The sequence below is a fragment of the Phyllostomus discolor genome, chromosome 11, assembly GCF_004126475.2.
Source record: "Phyllostomus discolor isolate MPI-MPIP mPhyDis1 chromosome 11, mPhyDis1.pri.v3, whole genome shotgun sequence".
Lineage (NCBI taxonomy): Eukaryota > Metazoa > Chordata > Mammalia > Chiroptera > Phyllostomidae > Phyllostomus > Phyllostomus discolor.
The window spans coordinates 93,999,441-94,018,204 of record NC_040913.2 but is presented as its reverse complement, the minus strand read 5'-3'; positions in this window follow the sequence as shown (position 1 = coordinate 94,018,204).

Genomic DNA, 18,764 nt, shown 5'->3' with positions numbered 1-18,764 from the left:
CTAAGACAATTACGCTGAAACAGATGCACTCTCAGGCTTAAGGAGGTGAGGTAGGAATTAATTCGTGTGTGAGAGCAACAGGTCAGAGCGGGGCAAGAAAGCTATTACGTTCATACTGATTAGTCTGATTTTTCCATCCCTAGAAATTTATCTTTAGACTGTATTACGGCATGGTATTTAAATGGAGAAAAGTAGAAAACCTAAGCTAAAATCCAAACCACAGGGAAACGGCTCATCACCACATGATAGTATTTCAGGGCAACGGAGTTTTTTCCATACTCAAAAATAGGTGTCTTATATATTGGGCATGATGTCACAATACGAGTGTCGAGGCACCTGACGACCTCATTAATGCAAAATATCTAAACGCATAGGCGGAGAGTTTCGGAAACGGAAATAGATAGAGCAATCAAGCAGACATATAACTTCTTCCTTTCCAGAGCAAGCGCCACTGTTGTAACTGCTCTCACAGCCAGACACCCAGAGGACGAGAAGGAAGAGGGATTGAGAAAGAAAGGCAGGGGAAAATAAAAACGAACTAGGTCTTATTGGAATCGTTTCCAGAAGAGCATTTCCCTCAAGAATTTGAGTTGCTGGCCCGTTATAATTACCTTGTTATTAAAACTCTATTATGCCTGTTTTCAGAATTCTTCATGGCTACAGAAAGCGGATAATGGATGTTTCTATTCATTGGCCTTCTGAGGTTTATCCCTCTAAGATGAACTGTAAGAGTGGATTATGTTTTAACTTCGGCATCAGATTGATTTGACTCATTCTGTGTTTTTTTACTTACTGAAAATGATCTTTAGAAAATGAAGGCTGAGTCATAAAGCCCAGGCTATCTGCAAGGGAATGAGAGAAAACCAATTCTGAGAAAGATTACCGTGAGTCAAGAAACGGCTGAAAACATACCAGGACTGAGGAGGGAAACAGCAGGGAAGACTGGGAAATTAGACCCACGGACAAGTTACATCAGGGAGGCCAGAGAAGGACTGTCCGGAAAGCTGCCCCAGGGCACGGCCGTTGACTTTGACTCTGAGGTTGCAAAAGGACAGCCGCGTGAAGTTCCTGCTCGAAACATGGGAGAGGGCGGGACGGTTCTGAATCTCTCTGCCCACACGCTGGGCTGACGTGATGGATGAAAACTCCAAAACTCCACCTCTCCCACTCCACAGCAGAGGGCAGAGCAGCCCACGAGTGAGAGCTGCTGAAGGCCCACCTGCAAACCGCGGTCCCCCATCGCCCCCGACCCCCTGCTCTGGGATTTGTTTCCCTTCCCTCCTCAAGCCCGCCCTCCCGTGGCTCACACTACAGGCCCCTGTCCAGGTTTTCCTAAGTTCAACCCCTGGGTCCTTTCCAGAGGCGGCCTCGTGCCTCGGGCCTGGGATGAACGGTTGCCTGGGTCCCTGAAATGCACGGGGCTCCCTCCCTCCTTCCACGCTTTGCTTGGCCTTGCTCCCCAGCTGTGAGGCACGGCCCCCCCCCCCCCTCCCCCCAGGCTTGCCTGCAGAGAGAGTGCTGCTGTGCCCAGAGTCCACACTGGGACCCTGCTGTGCCCTCCACAGTGTTGTGACGGACTGTGACCTCCTCCTCAAGTCACACCCGGGGGGTTTCCTAGGCTGCCCCCACCCTGTGTCTATCTTCTTACCACCGACCCACTTGCCGCCTCTCCTGTGGGTACCGTGAGCGACACGGATGCCTCGACTGCCCCCTCGTGGTGGCTCCTCCATCTGCCTTCCTTCCTCCCAGACTCTCGTCCCGTCCTGGAGGAGGCACCCCCCTTGGCCATGCCTCCTGGGACACCTGGTGCTGCCCCCCACCTGCCCGCCGCTTCCCCATCACCCCCGCCCATGCTCGCCCACTGGGTGCAGCTCCATCGAGGGATGGAGGGGGGGTGCCCTGTGTTCGTTCTTCTGTTTCCCGTTCGCATCCGCAGCTTCACAGACCCGCTAGACCTGGGTCCCCGCACTCAAACCCAAGCCCTGCTGGTTATGTCATTGCCGACGCTGACGACTCTTAGCTCGGCCATGGTAAGCGGACGTTTCAAACTTTTTACTGTAAACACATTAGTTAGCAAGAGTTTTCTTCCGTCAGTGCTTATCGTCAATATCAGTTTGTCTTTAGATTTCATAAGCGTACACACGGGAAGCCTAATGTGTATCTGGTCGGTTTTCTAGAAGAGTTACAGTGAAACAAATCAGTAGGAAATTAAATAACATCCTATTAATTTCTTTTCAGTGGCCCAGAACACCATGTTTGCCTGAATAAGGCCATTTTCCACGTCAGTTTGCTTGTTCCTGTGCATGCTCAGTTCGCCGGGGGACTTAGGGCAGCAGCGGTCGGTGGCTCCGTAACACACTGAGTGTATGGAGAACTTTCCAGTTCCGTTAGTGAGCAGCCAGCGGCTCAGTGGCCTGCGAGGCTCCGAGGCCTCACCACTGTCGGTGTGTGGAGGGGCGTGGGGCATGCGACGTGGGACGTGTGCACTGGAGCACGGCTCCCCAGATCCGCACGTGCTGCCCCCCGACACCCCTCCCGGCAAGGGGGGCTGGCTGACCCTCGGTACACGGACGCCTCGGCCTGCCTCGGGCTGGCCCCCAGACGGGAAGAGTCCCCACAGGAAATACTGCTACTGACTGGCCCCAGCCCCGGCCTTCGTGACAGGGTCACCGCCGTGTGACCACGGAAATGCACTTCCTGCTCTAAGAAACTCATAGCCACATGGAATTACTACTCAGACCCTGAGCATCGGCTTGTTTTAATTTATTCCTGAACCATACGTGCCAATTACTGAATAGGTTACAGAAAAAACTGCGCATTTCTTAGCCAACATGAATTAAGTACAGCAGATTTTTTTAATTGAAGAAAATCCAAAAAATCATGCCTTTTTTTCCTCTTGTCTTTTACCCACTATCATTACATCACACTTTCAAATCCGTTTAACTTTCTTTATTCCCTGTGTTTCCTTGAAGTATTAAAGTAATTCATGTGGTTATTTCACCTAAATCAAGGTCACAGTATTACGCTCATCAAATCACCACACACAGAGCCCCTCATAACACGTACGAAGGGTTTGGAGCTTTTCGGAAATGTCACTTCCTGTGTGGATGCACTTGTTTTCATTTTTATCTCCCGCACACTTTGGGGCATTCGAAGGAAACTTTAGCTAAATTGGGTAGAAAGAAGCTCTGTTCAATGGGCAAAAAATAATCCATAAATTGCTCCCAAAGAGCAGCATCCTCCTATTACCTCAAACTCCCCGAAACGGCAGCATCGCCACTTTGCAAGGAAGGTCTGAGGCAAACTGAACTCGCCGCAAAGTGGCTTTGCCAGCGGGGAGCACAAAGGGCCTCACGGCCCGCACCTCCTCCCCGGACCGCCTCCTCTCTGCCTGCCTCTGAGTGTGTGGGCCTCGACAGCGTTCAGCGGGGGCTGAAGGTCACAGCCCCCACCCACTCCCACAAACACCTGACCCGCAGAGAACATTCCCCAACAATACCAAGAATAATATGCCATTTGGAGCAGAGAGGAGTACACTCCACCCTTGTTTTTGGAGAGATTTTCTCAGTTTATCTTCTGTTTAAAACGGCCAGCTGTAAAACAATAAACTGACAAACTCCTGTCCAATTACAAGAAACGAGGGTGTTGTCTGATGAACCTGCCAGCCGGGCCCTGGGAGAGAGTGTGCGTGGGCGGGTCTTTATTCCACTCAAAGCCCTTCAGTTACGTGGTTACCTCCCTCCCTCTGAGAACACACTTTCTGTCCCCACTCACTCCTAGGGCCATTTCTACCCGAGACCCTCCCCCCACCCCCCGAGGCACACAGGCCTGCAGATGATTAAACAATTCCTGGGACGTGTCGGCGAGTTAAAACACTGTACTACGGGGGGTCTCACTGAGGTGGGAGAACACATGCATTGAGCACGATGTACGTAACCGGGAGCTGTGCTTTCCACGCGACGACATCCGTGTTCCTGGAACTCGGGAAAACGGTAAAGATGGACGTGGGATGTGGGAGACGTGAGAGACCTTGCTGTGCATGCGGATGAGAGAGTCGGGATGTTTATATTTCACGGGATGTGTTTTTTTTTCCCTAAAACGTAAGTAAATAAGCCCGGGCCCGACACAGTGGGTGCGGAGTGTCCCCCAAACAGTGATGCCCTGCTCTGCCACCGCCACCGTTTGTTAAAGAAGAACGAAAACTCGAGTAAGAGGAAAAGTCATCGCTGTTTTGCAGAACAACACGAACGTATATGAAAGGTGGTAGAAATCACCCCGTTCACCTTCCGCTTCTCCCAGGCAGGGGGGCGGGGCACATGCTGGCCACGGGGCGGTTCGCAGACGGGCGTCTGGGAGCCCCCCTCACACCCCGGTGAGGGGCGGGGCAGGCAGAGCAGGAGGCCTCCCCGCTGTTCCCCGGGGCGGTTCCTCCTCCCTGCCGTGGGGCACAGGTGCACCCCAGAATGATACCTGAAACCCCTCACTAGGGTGCAGACCGGAGGGGAACCCAAGCCAGAGTGTGGTCACATGTCACCAACGAGACCTGTGGTCTGTGAACCAGGTGGGCCACTCGGGGGTCCCATCAGCCACGGTCGCGGGTCCCGACAGGTCGGCCCATCGGCACCACTCCGACGTGCTCCAGTGGGGGGTTCCAGAACGCTTCTTGGGGGCCCTGGGCAAAGCAGCCCCTCGTCTGGAGTCAGAGTGCTCCGGCCTGAGCCACAGACCACAGGGCAAGGCCCCGGCGACACCTCATCCTTGCCTCGTCGGGGCACCCGGGGGGACACTGGCCGATTCCCGGGATGGGACGGGGAAGGTGTGTGGAATCTCACGGAGTGTGGCGTCCAGACAGAAACGCTGGGCGCAGTGTCTGGAAATAAGAGACGTTTGCCTCCCCTCTTACAAGTGGAAAGAGAAATAAAACGCCAGCTCTCTCTGTTTTTAATGAATTTTAAAACTTGAAGGAGAGCCGTTGCTTGGCAACCGAGACGAACACAGGCCTGGGCTGTGCGTGAGCGGCGCTGGGGTGTCTGTGTGGGTTTGGGGTGGCGGTGGGGGGGCGGCAGGCTCGCCCTGCTGAGATGGCGTGTCCCGGCAGCTCTCGGGGAGGGCAGGGGCTGCCCAGGCAGTCAGATGGGGAGAAACAAGCGGGGTGACTGTCTCGCACCCCAGTGCTGTGGCCGGCGGTCAGAGGAGCTGCGTGTGAGAGGCAGGAGACCCCACAGGGTGCCAGAGTCCAGAGAAGACTGCTTCAGCCTCTCTGGTGTCAGCCGGCACGGCAGGTGCCTGCAGGTGGGGGTGGGAAGGCAGAGGGTCGACCGGGAGAGGCAGAGAGGACCGGGAGGGAGCGAGGGGAAGGCCCTCCCGGGCAGCCGGAGCAGCCGGCGCCACAAGGGCGTCACTTAGAACCAGTAGCTGGAAGCCGCCTCGGGGAGAGCTGGTTTGGTTTGGCTCCGCGTTGCCCCCAGGCTGGTGGGGCGGCGGGGACGCTTTGTGGGCGGGGTGGCACTCCCTCTGCAGGGGTGCGTCCACAGACTGTTGCCTGGGAGCCACGCGGGGCCACGTCACTCATCATCACTCATCGGTCCGTGCCTGCGGGCACCAGGGCCGCTCTTGGCGACCTGCTGTTCCCTTAATGAGTCGGTTCGGCTGCTTCTCAGAATCTCTTGTCTCCCTTCACGTTTTCCTTGTTCTCCTGCCGTCACTTCCCAAGTCGACTTCGTCATTTGTGAAAAATGTCTCCCACTCACAACAATATGTTACAAAGGGAATGTGGCAACTCATGCAAATCATCGTCTTAAGCATCTGTCCACAGAAGGAAGCAGTTGTGTGTGAGAGTCGGGCGTGGACTGGAAGCCACGAGACACATCCACTCAGGACCACGCGTGACAGCTTCTGTCCGTCGGTGACTTTTCTTAAAATCAACAGCACAGGCACGGATCCGGACTTTTCTGTTCTGCACTTCCCGGCATTTTCCTATCAGCCCAGAGGCAACGGCTGTCTTTGTTTAAAAGCCAAAAGGTTAACATTCGTTTCTATGTAAACTCTTAAAACCCTATATTCAATGCAATCTGTGTTGATTATTTATTTGGCACCCCCTGTGTTCTACTGAAAGCAGCAAACATGTGGGCCGGTCCGGGCTGTTCTGGGCGGTGGGGCCATGAGGAGCAGGTGGTCCCTGCGTGGCTCTGTGTGCTGAGAGAAGGGCAGCTCGCTGCCACCGTCACCTGGGCCAGGCTGGCCCCAGGGCAGTGCTGGGCTTCGGGATGCGGGCCACCTGGGAGGCCGCCTGGCCCCTGGCCTGGGAAGAGCACGCGGAAGGAAGAGCAGGTAGGAGGCACCAGTGAGAGACTGAAAACTAACTGCCTGTTCCTGGAATGAGCCAAGGTCAATTTTTTATTTTGTTTTTCTTTTTATTTATTTATTGTACTACATCTATAAATCAATATTACCTTTTGCTGGTGTGGCTCAGGAGATTGAGCACCAGCCTATGAACCAAAGGGTCACTGGTTCGATTCCCAGTCAGGGCACAGGCTTGGGTTGCTGGCCAGGTCCCCAGTAGGGGGTGAACGAGAGACAACCACACATGGATGTTTCTCTCCCTCTCTTTCTCCCCCCTTTCTCCTCTTTCTAAAAATAAATAAATAAAGTATTTGTTTTAAAACCTATAAAATCAGGTAACACATGTTCTATAAAATTCCAGGGGCAGCCCCTCAGTATTTCCCAACTGAATGAATGGATAGATGAACAAATTACTATTTAAATAGTCACGGGTGACAAAGGGACCACCGTATACTTAACAGACAGATACACGGAAGAAAGGGCAGAGCTGTGGTGTTGTAACTGCCGATGGGCAACAGAGAAGCAGGAAAGTGACACTCAAGTGTCCGACCCACGAACCCCCCGAGTCCAGCCCCCCAACTGCATGGTGGAGCTGGGACTTGGAGCCTCTCAGGTTTCTGAGCTATGCCCTGCCGTCTGCCCCACGCCCTCCCTGAGACAGACGCCAGCACACGGCGACGTGGTGAGTGGGCTGGCGGGGAAGCGAGGCTTGCTTTTGGGGGGTTTTAGCAGCGAGGGGAGTCTTTGCTAGAGTTTCGAGCACAGATTTGTGAGCGTGTTTATGTGAACTGTGTGTGTGTGCATGCATGTGAACATGCGTGTGTGTGTACAGAGATTGCAGGGAACTTTATAGTCACATACGTGCCACACTTCCATCTGTGTGCTATGCACACGTGTCGTGGATTTCACATACAGCACACACTCCACAGAGGCTCACTCAATAAAAACACATTTTCCAGAGAAACTGTAGCTGTCAGGCTTGAATTGCACTTTCTTAAAATGCCATGTTTTGAATTTTAACAGCACACCCTCTCTGGGGCCCACGTGCAGTGGACACGAAGGGGTGCCCGTCTCACACACGAGGTGCAAACCTCCGTGAGGACTGGCTAGAGAGTGGGGCGTCACTCCGACCGCACACGTGACCAGGCGTCAGCCCTCAGGGTGCCCGCCTCCGGGGACACAGGGCACCCAGACTCCCGGAGCAGGGCCCCACCCCGGGCTCAGCCGCCTGCGCCCCCGGGTCAGGGGGGGACTCCCTCTCAGTTCCTTACTTGGCTCCGCCTCAGCCCCAACCCGAACCTTCGAGAACACCCTCCCTCACCCCCTCTCCCTTCAGAAGTGCAGTTTTTGGGAAACTTTTTAGCTAAAACATGAATAATGTATCCAGGCGAAGGCACCTCTCTGCATCGTTATTACCATAAAAGAGCCAACGCTTCTAGAATATTCTGCACTGAGGAGCGGATCCCAGGGCCTCGGAGCTTCTGCGAAGAGGCAGAGAGCGTCTCCTTCCAAGAACCCAAGGTCCCCCGCAGGGGGCAGCCCTTCCCTTGCGGTTTGTACAGCGCGCGCGCACACACACACACACACACACACGCACACACACAATAATAAATAATAATAATACTAACAATGTGTAGGACCCAGGGAAGTTCGCATTATGCGGAGACGGAAAAATCACGTAAGGACATTCAGTGGAGTTCCAGAACACAGCCCCCCCCCCCCCCCCCGGGGTCCTTAACTGCTGTGGGGCACGACGAATGTCCACGGTGACCCTTCCTGCCCCCTCCCCTTGAAAGCACGCTCCTCTTCTCCGCGGCACACACCTGCCGGTCCCCCCCGGGCTCGCGCTCCGAGGAGGGGCGGAGGGGGCTGGAGTGTGCGCGGTCTGCACGGCTGCAGCGCGAGCGCTCGGCGGAGCCGGAGCCGGAGCCGGAGAAGACGGTCTGGTGCGGAGGAAAGGCAGCGGCCCGCGCAGGGCGGAGGTGGCGGCTCCCGCTGGGGGCTGCGCTAGACTCGAACTCGGGCAGAGCGGCCCGCTTGGGCCGCGGGGAGCCAACTCTCCGGGTCCCCGGCGGCCCAGGGCCGCCCGGCAGCCTGCGGGGAGGCCGGGCCACGACACTGTCCTCGGCACGCCGGGCTCCTCCCCTGGCGGCGGCCGCGTGGCTGGGGTGACCCCATTTCCTGTGTGTGTGTGGGGGGGGGGGCACGCGCGTATCCGTGACCCCCGCGGCTTCTTCCAGCCTGTCCCTCCCCTCCCCGCCGGCCCCGCCCGCCTCCTGGCCACTGCCCGCCCACGCCCCGCCCACCAGCCCTCCCCTCCTCTGTTTGCCCCGCCCACTTCCCTCCTGCTTTCCGGAGTCCCCGCACGTGTCTCAGGCCATGGGTGTCCTCTCTGACCGATGTCACCACCTCTCACCCACTCACACGCCCACGGAGCAGCAAGGACACGTCTGCCCTGCGCGACCCCCACTGCACCAAGGGTCCCTCAGGTCACAGTGCCCCTCCCCGGAGGGTCTCGGGGAGCAGGCAGAGACCCCCGTGGGCGCCGCGTTGGCGGGACGGGCGGCAGGTCTGAGGATCCCGCGTGGTGGTGCGAGGCTGAGCTGGTGACAACGAGGCCACTTCCTGCCGCCGCCGGCCTTCTGGGGGGACAGCGGGCCCACGTCCCACAGGTGTCAATACCTTTAAAACTGTTGTTCTCTTTACGGGAAAGCCTCCAGATCGGCCGTCCGCGTGGATCCCACGGAACACGCGTAAGAGGAAGCCAGCGGCCCGGAGCACAGGGCCTGGCGGAGCCCCTCCCCTCGGGACCCGTTGCAAAGCTACTGACACAGAAACGTCCCCGGCGCGAGGGTGGCTTTCCCTGGCACCGACCAGCTTCTCTGGGAGGTTACACCCCGCAGCCCACTCGCTGGGGCGGTCCCACGCGTGCCCGGTGCACCCGGCAACCAGATGTGGCCACGCCAGCGTCTCGGGCGTGAAGCTGGTCTCCGCAGCTTCCTGCGGGACAGACGTGTGGGAGCTCCGGCGGGCGCCCCCCCCCCCCCCCGCCCCGGGCTTCGTCTGTGAACGGGAGGGCGCAGGCAGCAACAGTTCCCCTCGTGGTGAGACCGAACAGACCCACTCGGGTACGGAGTCTGGGGTGTGTGTGCGAAAGACTTCGGCACGCACCGCGCCCGCGCAAGCGCTGAGCGTCCGCTGTGTGCCGGGTCGCGCCCTGAGCTCTGCGAGTCGCCCCCGAGTTTCGGGCTGCGCCCAGCCCGTAGGGACCACGAGGCTGGCTCCGCTCCCCCCACCCCCACGAGAGAAAAGCCCAGCGGGAGCCCAGTCGGCCAACCCTCCTCCTCCGACTCCCAGGACCGCGTCCTGAGCCAGAGCCATGGGGATGGATGTCCAGGGGACACCTCACCCTCCCAGCCGGGCTTCCCTGCGCAACGGCGGGGGGCAGGGCGAACCGTGAAGGGGAAGGAGACGGGAGGGCCGGGGGGGGGATCCCCGAGGGTGGAGAGGGAGAGGGAGGCGTGGGGGGGTGGGGAGCACAGGGTCGGAGGGGTCGGCGCGGCAGAGCGGCACCGCACACGCCGGATCCATGCGCGTTCCTTGGTCCCATACTGGTTTGCCGATGGGTCAGAGTTTGGCCACGGCGTCGGCCACGATGCAGCGGTTCCTCCGGCTCACGCGAGCACAGAGGCCCGGCCACAGAGACCCGGAGAACAGTTCGCTGTTCCCAGCCTGAACTCTCCGCCTGCTCCTCGAGCCAGAGTGCGGAACTCTGCATGTCGCTGGGCCACTTCTAACCATTTCGTTGTTGAGTTTCCACTCACTCGATGCCAAAGTGACATTATATCCCGCGCATATGTTCACGCTGCTTCGGGGCATAGTCTCCACGGGAACCTGGACCCCCCCTTTTTCATAACCTCATTTCCCAATAAATGGCATTTGCTTTATTTCCTTAAACTGTTATTCAGCTACGTTTCCCTCTAGGTCAAGGACAATTGTCCCTGCTGCCCGAAGTGACGACTGTATCTGCCCTTACTGAACGTTCAGTTCCGGTTCACAATGTCACACACACACACACACACACACACACGCCGCTGGAGCCCTGGGGGGCAGGACGTGCGGGAGGCCCGGCTTCGTGGACACGTGTCCTCTCACAGGGAGAGGCGTGACTTCCAGTGACCGTCACTACTTCCAGTGACGGTCACTGCTTCCAGCAGAGGCCGGATGGCTCTCCTGTGTGTCCCCCTCCGGTCCCACAGGGACAGGGCATGTGTCTGTCCCCTGCCTCTCACAGCCAGCCTTCCACTCTGACCGTCACCCCCCCGCCCCCACACCGCAAGTTTCCTTTCCACCATCCGGAACTCGGGCTTTCAGAGGGGGAGGGTGAGCTGAAGCACCCAGACAGCGGGCTCCGTGCACCGGGCACCCGGCACCACGCAGAGTGGCCCCCCTTCCCGTTGTCCCCTGCCCCCTGTGGCGTGGACACGTCCGGCTGTGTGGGGCCGGGAAGGCCTGCAGCGGGGAGGCCCCTCCCCCACCCGAGGAGCTCCTGGGAGTCAGTAAATTAACCTCTCCGCCCGGGCGAGAGCCGCAAACACAGTTGTGGTCCCTTGGACATTTATCTCTGTCTCCCGACTGACCCCCGGGCGTCTGCGCTCTTCACCTCACCATCCACCTCCAAATCGGTGGGAGCGCGGAGAAACACTGTGGCTTCGGTGGGGAGTTTACGCTCCGACCGATCCATCATCCGGCCGGGGAGGGAGCTCCGTGGCCGAGCAGGGGAGCGGGAACGGGCTCGCTGCCAGAGGCACTGACACCCAGGCCTCCCAGCACCGAGGTGGAGGCCGCCTGGCTGCCCAGGGAAACTGGGGACCCAGTGGCTGCCAGAGGCACTGACACCCAGGCCTCCCGGGCACCGGGGTGGCGGCCTCGCTGCCCAGGGAAACTGGGGTCATGGTGGCTGCCCAGGGAAACTGGGGACGCGGCTTCACAGCCCGCACCACACGGCTGCTCGTGGGTCAGCATCAGGGAAGCGAGACCTGCCAGGCAGGACCTGTGTCCCCCGAATCTGCACCTGCCCCAACACAGAGGCAGGTGGTGAAGGACCGACCGGCAGGGAGGGGACGTGTCCAGGAGCCGGGCTGCGCGGTCCCAGCCCCTCCGGCCTGTGCTCTCTAGGGGTCACCCAGCGTCTTTTGTTCGTCTCTCTGGAAAGTGAGCAGCTGGGGTTCGACCCGCAGAGTGCTCCCGGCCCAGGCACGGGTCCGAGGCACAGCAACGGGCGCCCAGGCCAGGGGCCCAGGGAGAGTGCGCTTTCTCCCCTTGCAGATGGTGGGGACGGGCGTTTAAAGGTCCCCGAGGGGAACGTGGCATGGCAGTGCTCCTCGGGGTCCCCCCACAAACGTGTGTCCCTGCAGACGCTCTCCATTCCCTCCTGTCGCTGCACCCCCGAGTGGCCCCATGCGCCAGCCCGGCTCCCCAGGAGCCTTTCCAGTAAATTCTCTGAAGTCTTTCCGCCCCACTGGCAGCCCCCTGCAGACGCTTATCACGGGAGCCGCGCCCCTGGCCCATGCAGCCAGCTCCCGGCCGGTGCCACTATTCCAGCAAAACACTGATGACGAAGAGGCGACCCTCTGGCTGTGTTCAGTGGGCGTTTCCGTGGTCCCGAGAAAATTTACACCATCGACCCCTGGGCGTCCCGGCTCCAGCCCAGCCTCAGAGAGTCTCTGAAGAAGCTGAGCAGTTTCTGAAAAGCTGGTCCCAGGCCCACGCTGAGGAACGGTGGCTAGGACTCCTCGGCCCCACGTGGCAGCGTCTGTGGAAGGGTGGAGTGTACAAACCACCTCGCTCCCTGCCTGCGGAGCGAGGCCGCCGGCAACCCCAGGAGCGCCACCCAGCGCCCTGAAATGACTGTTGCTTCAGCCGGCGCCCCGCCACGTCGAGCGGGGGATGTGACGCAGCCCCCTCTCGCCCAGCCCTCCACTCCCAATGCACGGAGACACCTCACTGCCACGCTGCCCCTTGCCCCGGGAGCTGGGCATCCCACCCGTGAGATGCGCCCCGGGGCCCGCCCAGCTCCCAGCCACGTGCAGGCGTGTGCAAACGGGGTTCCTGGCGGCAGGGGCCTGTGGGTGGTCAGCCTTCCGGAGCTGCCCTTCGTGGCATTTGCTGGTGCTGGGAAAGGCCTGTCTTGGAGGCGCGGACCCGCCGCCGTAGCTCAGGGCCTGCACTGTGACAGGAGCCAGGCTACGGCAGAGGGGAAACCGAGGCAAACCACCGCCCTCACGGCTCGGTCACGTTCGAAACATTTCCCCTGCATCACGGGCAGAGAGGCCTTCGTCCCATTTGAACACTCAGCCCAGCGCACGCCACCTCACATGCCTCATGTGACTTACACACGTGGAGCTTCTGAGCGTCTGGGGAAAGCTGGTTTTGCATTTCACCGTGACTACTACTCGTTTAAGAGTAATGACAAAACACCAGAAACACTTAAAATCTATATAAGTGTACGCACATCCACTCCTCTCTGAGTGACTTATTTTCGTTTGGTCCCTGCTCTAGCCGGTCGTCCGTGACGGAGACACCGCCCGTGAGCCCCACTGGGGGCGTCACCCGCCGCTGGGCACCTGCCCTCTGTCCGGAGTCGTCCGGCCTCCACGTGGGGGCAGAGGCAGCAGTGCCCGGGAAAGGACGCTATGGCGACACACCGCCACTAGGTGGCAGTGTCTCAGGGCCAGGTCTGCGGGGGCGCTCCGGGGACACTCTGCCCCTGGAAGCTGCGGGGGGTGGGGGGGTGACCAGCCCAGACAGAACCCCCCCCCGTGCGCAGGCGCGTGCTTCCCCGTGCCGGCCCAGTGTGGGGTCCGTTCTCGTGGTCAAGGTCCTTTCGGGTTGAATCTCAGCTCCAGAGACGTGGGCCGCGGGTATTTCTTCTCCACCTGCTCAGGCGACCTGGCGTCAGGGCGGAAGGACACACGGACACCGCCACCCATGTTCCCGTCAGTGGGCATCTCGGCCTCAGCCCCCGAGGGAGAAAGGCCTGCAGCTGCCCCCGAGCACCCTGGCAATCTCGGCAGAAACCGGCAACGAGGCGCTAACGGAGAATCGATGCCTTTACATGCGGTTCCGTCTCCGGGTGGAAGATTCGTCAACATTCCAGGGAGAATCGGTCCTTAAATGCTGTTTAAAAGTATGTTTCTCTCTCCGACAGACCATCTTACACGTGCAACTCCATCCTTCCTAAACGGTGCAGAGATGTAACGAAATACACAGGGTTCATTCAGCAGACCAGCAGGTCAAAGAACACGCCTGTCTGTCCTCTGGACATCTCACAGGGCAATGACAACAGAACCTGCGGTGGGGGTGGTCTGCTCGGCCGTGGACCCTCTCGGGGCCGTGGACCCTGTGAGTGGACAACAAGTGACCTCTAAGAAGGGTTGCGTTTTGGCACCCACAGCTTGTAGCATCCCTTGCTTCACTAACGAGAACAACACTGAAGTTACGGAGACGGGAAGATGAGCTCCCCTGAAATGCCTCCAGGGTCCGGCACCTGGCTGGCACGGCACGGGGCCTGAAGGACAGGCAGGTGCCGGTGGAAGCCGTCCGCTCTCAGCGCCCACGGAGAAGGCGCCGGGTGGACCGCAGGGTCCGCGCCCACGTAGGCTGTGCCGAACTCGGGTTTGAAGAGGAAGAGTAATTAGGACTGTGGGGATTCAAAGTTTTGTTTTTTATTCAGGCTAGAAGTTTTACTTTAGTTTGGAAAAGCACAGTTCTGAAGATATAACAGGGAGGGCACAGACAACACTGTCACCCCTGCAGGAGACAGGAGCCTGAGGTCACCCTGAAACAGGGAGTGGGGGGCCCTGGGGCAGCACCGCCAATTCTGGGGGTCTGATGTCTCCCTGGGAAGGAAACCACCTGGAAGGGACTTTTATCACAGAGGGCGGGTCTGAGCCAGAAAACCACCCACAATGCCGCTCAGGCCTTTTGCCCTCCCTCCTTCCTTTCTCCCCTCCCTCCTTCCTCCCTTCCCTCCCTCCCTCCCTCTGTCCTTCCCTCCCTCCCTCCTGCCCCCCCACCTCCCCTGTTTTCCCCTAACCTGCCACCTGCCCAGAGAGGTCTCCTCTCACCACCTGATACAGGAGGTGACCCACTGCCCTGGGCTGGGCCAACCCCACCTGCGCTACCGTGATTCTGTCAAGCATAACAGTCACCACGATATGATCGAGTATGGGCTCACTCACTCATTGCTTCCCCTTCTTTCTGGAGAAGAACGTAACTGCTAAGAAGGCAGGGACGGTGGGTCTGCTCTCTGCTCTGTCCCCAGCAACGCAAACAGTGGGGCTCGTGGTGACAACCAGTAAGTGGCTGTTGACTGAATGAGCACCTCGTTTTCATAACAAGAAGTGTCACAAGCCTGCCAATCCACACCACAGTGATAACGGCGTCCATAATACAGTCCTGTCATTCTCTCGTGCTCTTCAGTCTCCGACACGTCAGAACATCATGCGTGTGTGTGTGTGTGTGTGTGTGTGTGTTGCTCCGCCAGCCAGTAAGGGTCGTGAGAACACAGGACCCCCCCCCCCTTTCCCAGAAAGGAGTCGCAGCGTCCAGCTCAGTGAGTGAAAGTGACAGTTCTGGGCAGTTTTGAGTTAAGGTTATGGACCGATTATTCCAAGATCCAGGGGCCCCTTCTAATCTTCATGGATGTTGAAGTTGCTGTACAGGTGGTGTATGTCTGTGAACTCGGGCAGCCCTTGGAGCCTGGGACCAGCTCTCCGCAATTCCCCGCCGTGGCCAGGACGAGGGGACCCACAGGCGGCGAACCCGGGTGACCGGCCTGAGTGCAGGCAGCTCCTGGCCCAGCGCCCCGCAGGCCGCCGACACCCCTCCCACGCCGACGCCCGCGACGCAAGCCCTCCTCTAATCGCCTCCCGACGAAGGCTCGTTAGACTCGCACTATTCTCAGGGCGACAGAACCATGCATGCTCCTTTTTGGACATATGATTAATTAGGCTATTTGCTCAATTATGCTGGTTAATAAAGTCCGTCCTGTAAAACCGGTGGTTAGCGTTTGTGCGACATGTCCCAAGATGCTTTCAGGCCCTCAGACTTCTGGTTTCCAAAGAGCTCCTGGCTCTCTCTCTCCCAGTCTAAGAAAGGTTCCTGAGACGAAATCCGGGGGCTTCTCCAGACCGCTAAGGGCTCCACACAGATGGAATAAAGCCGGTGAAAATGCTACTGACATACATTTGGTATATTTTTTAACTTTTACTTCATTTGTGCCTCTCACTTGAGCAGTTTTGCATTGTCATGTTTTTTTTTTTTTTAAGAAAAATAGATGGCGTTTTCATTAACGGCACTCTGTACGCGCCCCCACCATCTACTCCTCCATTCCACAATTCTCCCAACTGTCTGTTTTCTCCCGGTCACGGTCCCTGGGGTGCGTCATCTTTGACTTCTCGGTCACCACGAGGCTCTCGTCACAATGTCACCACGCACCGAGGTCATCTGCTCCCCGGAGAGCCAAGCAGAAAAGAGAAGCCGCCTCTAAGGGGTCTCCCCAGGGTAGCCCCCTGGGGAGCTGGAGCGGGGGGCGGGGGAGACTGCCAGAGCTCGGTGCTTGTGAGCCCGCAGGGTGTGGGCTCCACCCACCACCTGAGTCCAAGGCGGGCTGTTCCCTGAGGGGACTCGCTGGGACCAGGAGGGGCCACCAGTCACCAGGGGCAGCGACGCTGCGGAGACCTGCAGACCTGTGAGGCTCGGAGTCTCAGGCCCAGTTCTCACCTGACCTGGGTTAGTCACCTGGCGACTCGGGCTGCATTTCTCCACCCGAGAGGAGGGGGCACGTCTGTCTTACACGTTACGGCAAAAAATGTCATGTGTGTGATCCATGTTCAAACAGTGAACCAGACCAGGGAGGGCGCGTGTTCGCTCCTCTCTCTCCCTCTCTCCTCTCTCTCTCTCTCTCCTCTCTCCTTCTCTCTCCCTCTCCCTCTGTCTCTCCCTCTCTCTCTCTCCCTCTCTCTCCCTCTGTCTCTCCCTCTCTCTCTCCTCTCTCCTTCTCTCTCCCTCTCCCTCTGTCTCTCCCTCTCTCTCTCTCCCTCTCTCTCCTTCTCTCTCTCCTCTCTCTCTCTCCCTCTGTCTCTCCCTCTCTCTCTCTCCCTCTCTCTCCCTTCTCTCTCCCTCTCTCTCTCCCTCTCTCTCTCTCCCTCTCTCTCTCCTTCTCTCTCTCCCTCTCCCTCTCTCTCTCTCCTCTCTCTTTCTCTTTCTCCCTCCCTCCCTCTCTCCCTCCTTCTCTTCTCCCTCCCTCCTCTCCCTCTCTCTCTCCTTCTCTCTCCCTCTCTCCTCCCCTCTCCCTCTGTCTCTCCCTCTCTCTCTCTCCCTCTCTCTCCTCTCTCCTCTCTCTCCCTCTCCTTCTCCCTCCCTCTCTCTCTCTCCTTCTCTTTCTCCCTCCCTCCCTCTCTCTCCTTCTCTTTCTTCCTCCCTCCCTCCTCTCCCTCTCCTCTCCTCTCTCTCTCCCTCTCTCTCCCTCTCCCTCTTCTCTCCCTCTCTCTCTCCTCCTCTCTCTCTCTCTCCTCTCTCCTCCCTCTCCTCTCCCTCCCTCTCTCTCTCCTTCTCTTCTCCCCCTCCCTCCCTCTCTCTCCTTCTCTTTCTCCCTCCCTCCCATCTCTCTCTCTCTCCCTCCTTCCCTCTCTCTCTCTCCCTCCCTCCCTCTCTCTCCTTCTCTTTCTCCCTCCCTCCCTCTCTCTCTCCCTCCCTCCCTCCCTCTCTCTCTCCCTCCCTCCCTCCCTCTCTCTCTCTAATACCTGAACCCAGAAGAAAAGCATACACTTCCTGTAAAGGCTGGGGGAGCACGACGTTCAGGTACAACAGCACCACCTTCCGTGTGCACACAGCTCCCCTCCCGGTGTGGACCCAGCCTCATCTCCTGCCGCCCACCCTTCCGCTGAGATCGCGCCCGGGAGTGCAGCCTGGTGTCTGCACACCCAGTCTCCGCAGGGGGTGGGACCTCTCTCGAGACGGGTCCGAGCCACGGGCAACGGTCCTGGTAGAGGCACCGGGGCCTCGGCCCCAACACACAAGTTCATCCGACAGGACTTCCTGTCCAGGAAACGCACCCCGGGCGGGCAGCGACGGAACATCCCATAAAGGATCCAACCTGAGTTCCAAACAGTGCCCTGCCGACAGGTCTGCAAACAACACGGAACACGCGTGTGCCCTCCTTCCACCTGTGACTCCTTCCCCTCCCCCTCCCTCCCTCCCTCCCTCCTTCTAACTGTTCTTTAGATCGGCTCGCTGATGTGGAAGTCGTCTGAATTAAAGCGGAAGTTTCTTTTTACTGGCCGAGGGTTCTCTGGAGCGGCGCCACCCGCAGGCGGCCTGGGTCTGGACGGGCAGCTGGGCTCTGACGCGGTGAAGTCTTCCAGGAAGAAGAAAGGGGAGGGGGGGTGGTTTTCACATTTCCCATCCTTTTGGGGTTCCCACGGCAGCACCCATTGTTGTCTTCACCTCTGAACTTGCTTCTGCGCCCCAGACTTCAGGATCCGACCGCACTGGGCGCTCTGTCCCGGGCATGGTTACCCCGGTCTGGGGGGCCGAGGGGCTGGACCACCCCCAGCGGACGCGGCGGGTGGAGGACCCCGCTGCCCTCATCACAGTGGTGTCCTAGAGAAACGGGGTGCGGGGTGTCTAGTCACTGCGTCTTACACCTTTCTCACTGGCAAGCCCTCTCCTGGCTCCAGGAGGCCCTGCTTGGAGGACCGTCCTGGGGGCGGGGCTGAGGGGCACTGAAAGGGACGAGCTCCCGGGGACGGGATGGAGCAGGCGAGGCTGCCGCTGCCCCAATCCCGGGTGCCCTCGCCTCTCGCCTCTCGGAGAGCAGCGCCCTCTGCCCCAGCCTCCCTCTCCCTGTCTGTCTGTCTGTCTGTCTGTGTGGGGCAGGCTCTCAGAGGGGGGGGAGGGGGACAGGATGTGGGAGCCCACAGGGACGCTCCATGGCCCAGCACAGTCTGGTTATTCATCTGGGAGACGGAGGGGGGAGAGGAGCGCCCCCCCCCCCCCCCCCCCCGCACCTGCGGGTCCCAGCCCAGGGAGGGGTCCCAGGGCGTCATTAAAACGCATTGTCCTGGGGCCGCACTTGAGACAGTCAGGAAGCGCCAGCACCAGACTGCAGGCACCCCCCCCCCCCCAGGAACAAAGGCGGCATTTCAATAGCAGGAGCGACAACATTCATATGGAAAACGTATCATTTTCACACTTTCCTTTCTTCTCCTTCTGGAAGTTAGCGCTGCGGGCAGGAAGAGGGAGAGCTCAGGGACTGGAGTCAGAGGGTGTCTGTCTGCTGCCTTCCTTTCTCCGCAGTCCCAAGTCGCCCCGAGGAGAGCTCCCGGCAACCCAGAGCACAGGTGTTCTGCAGACCC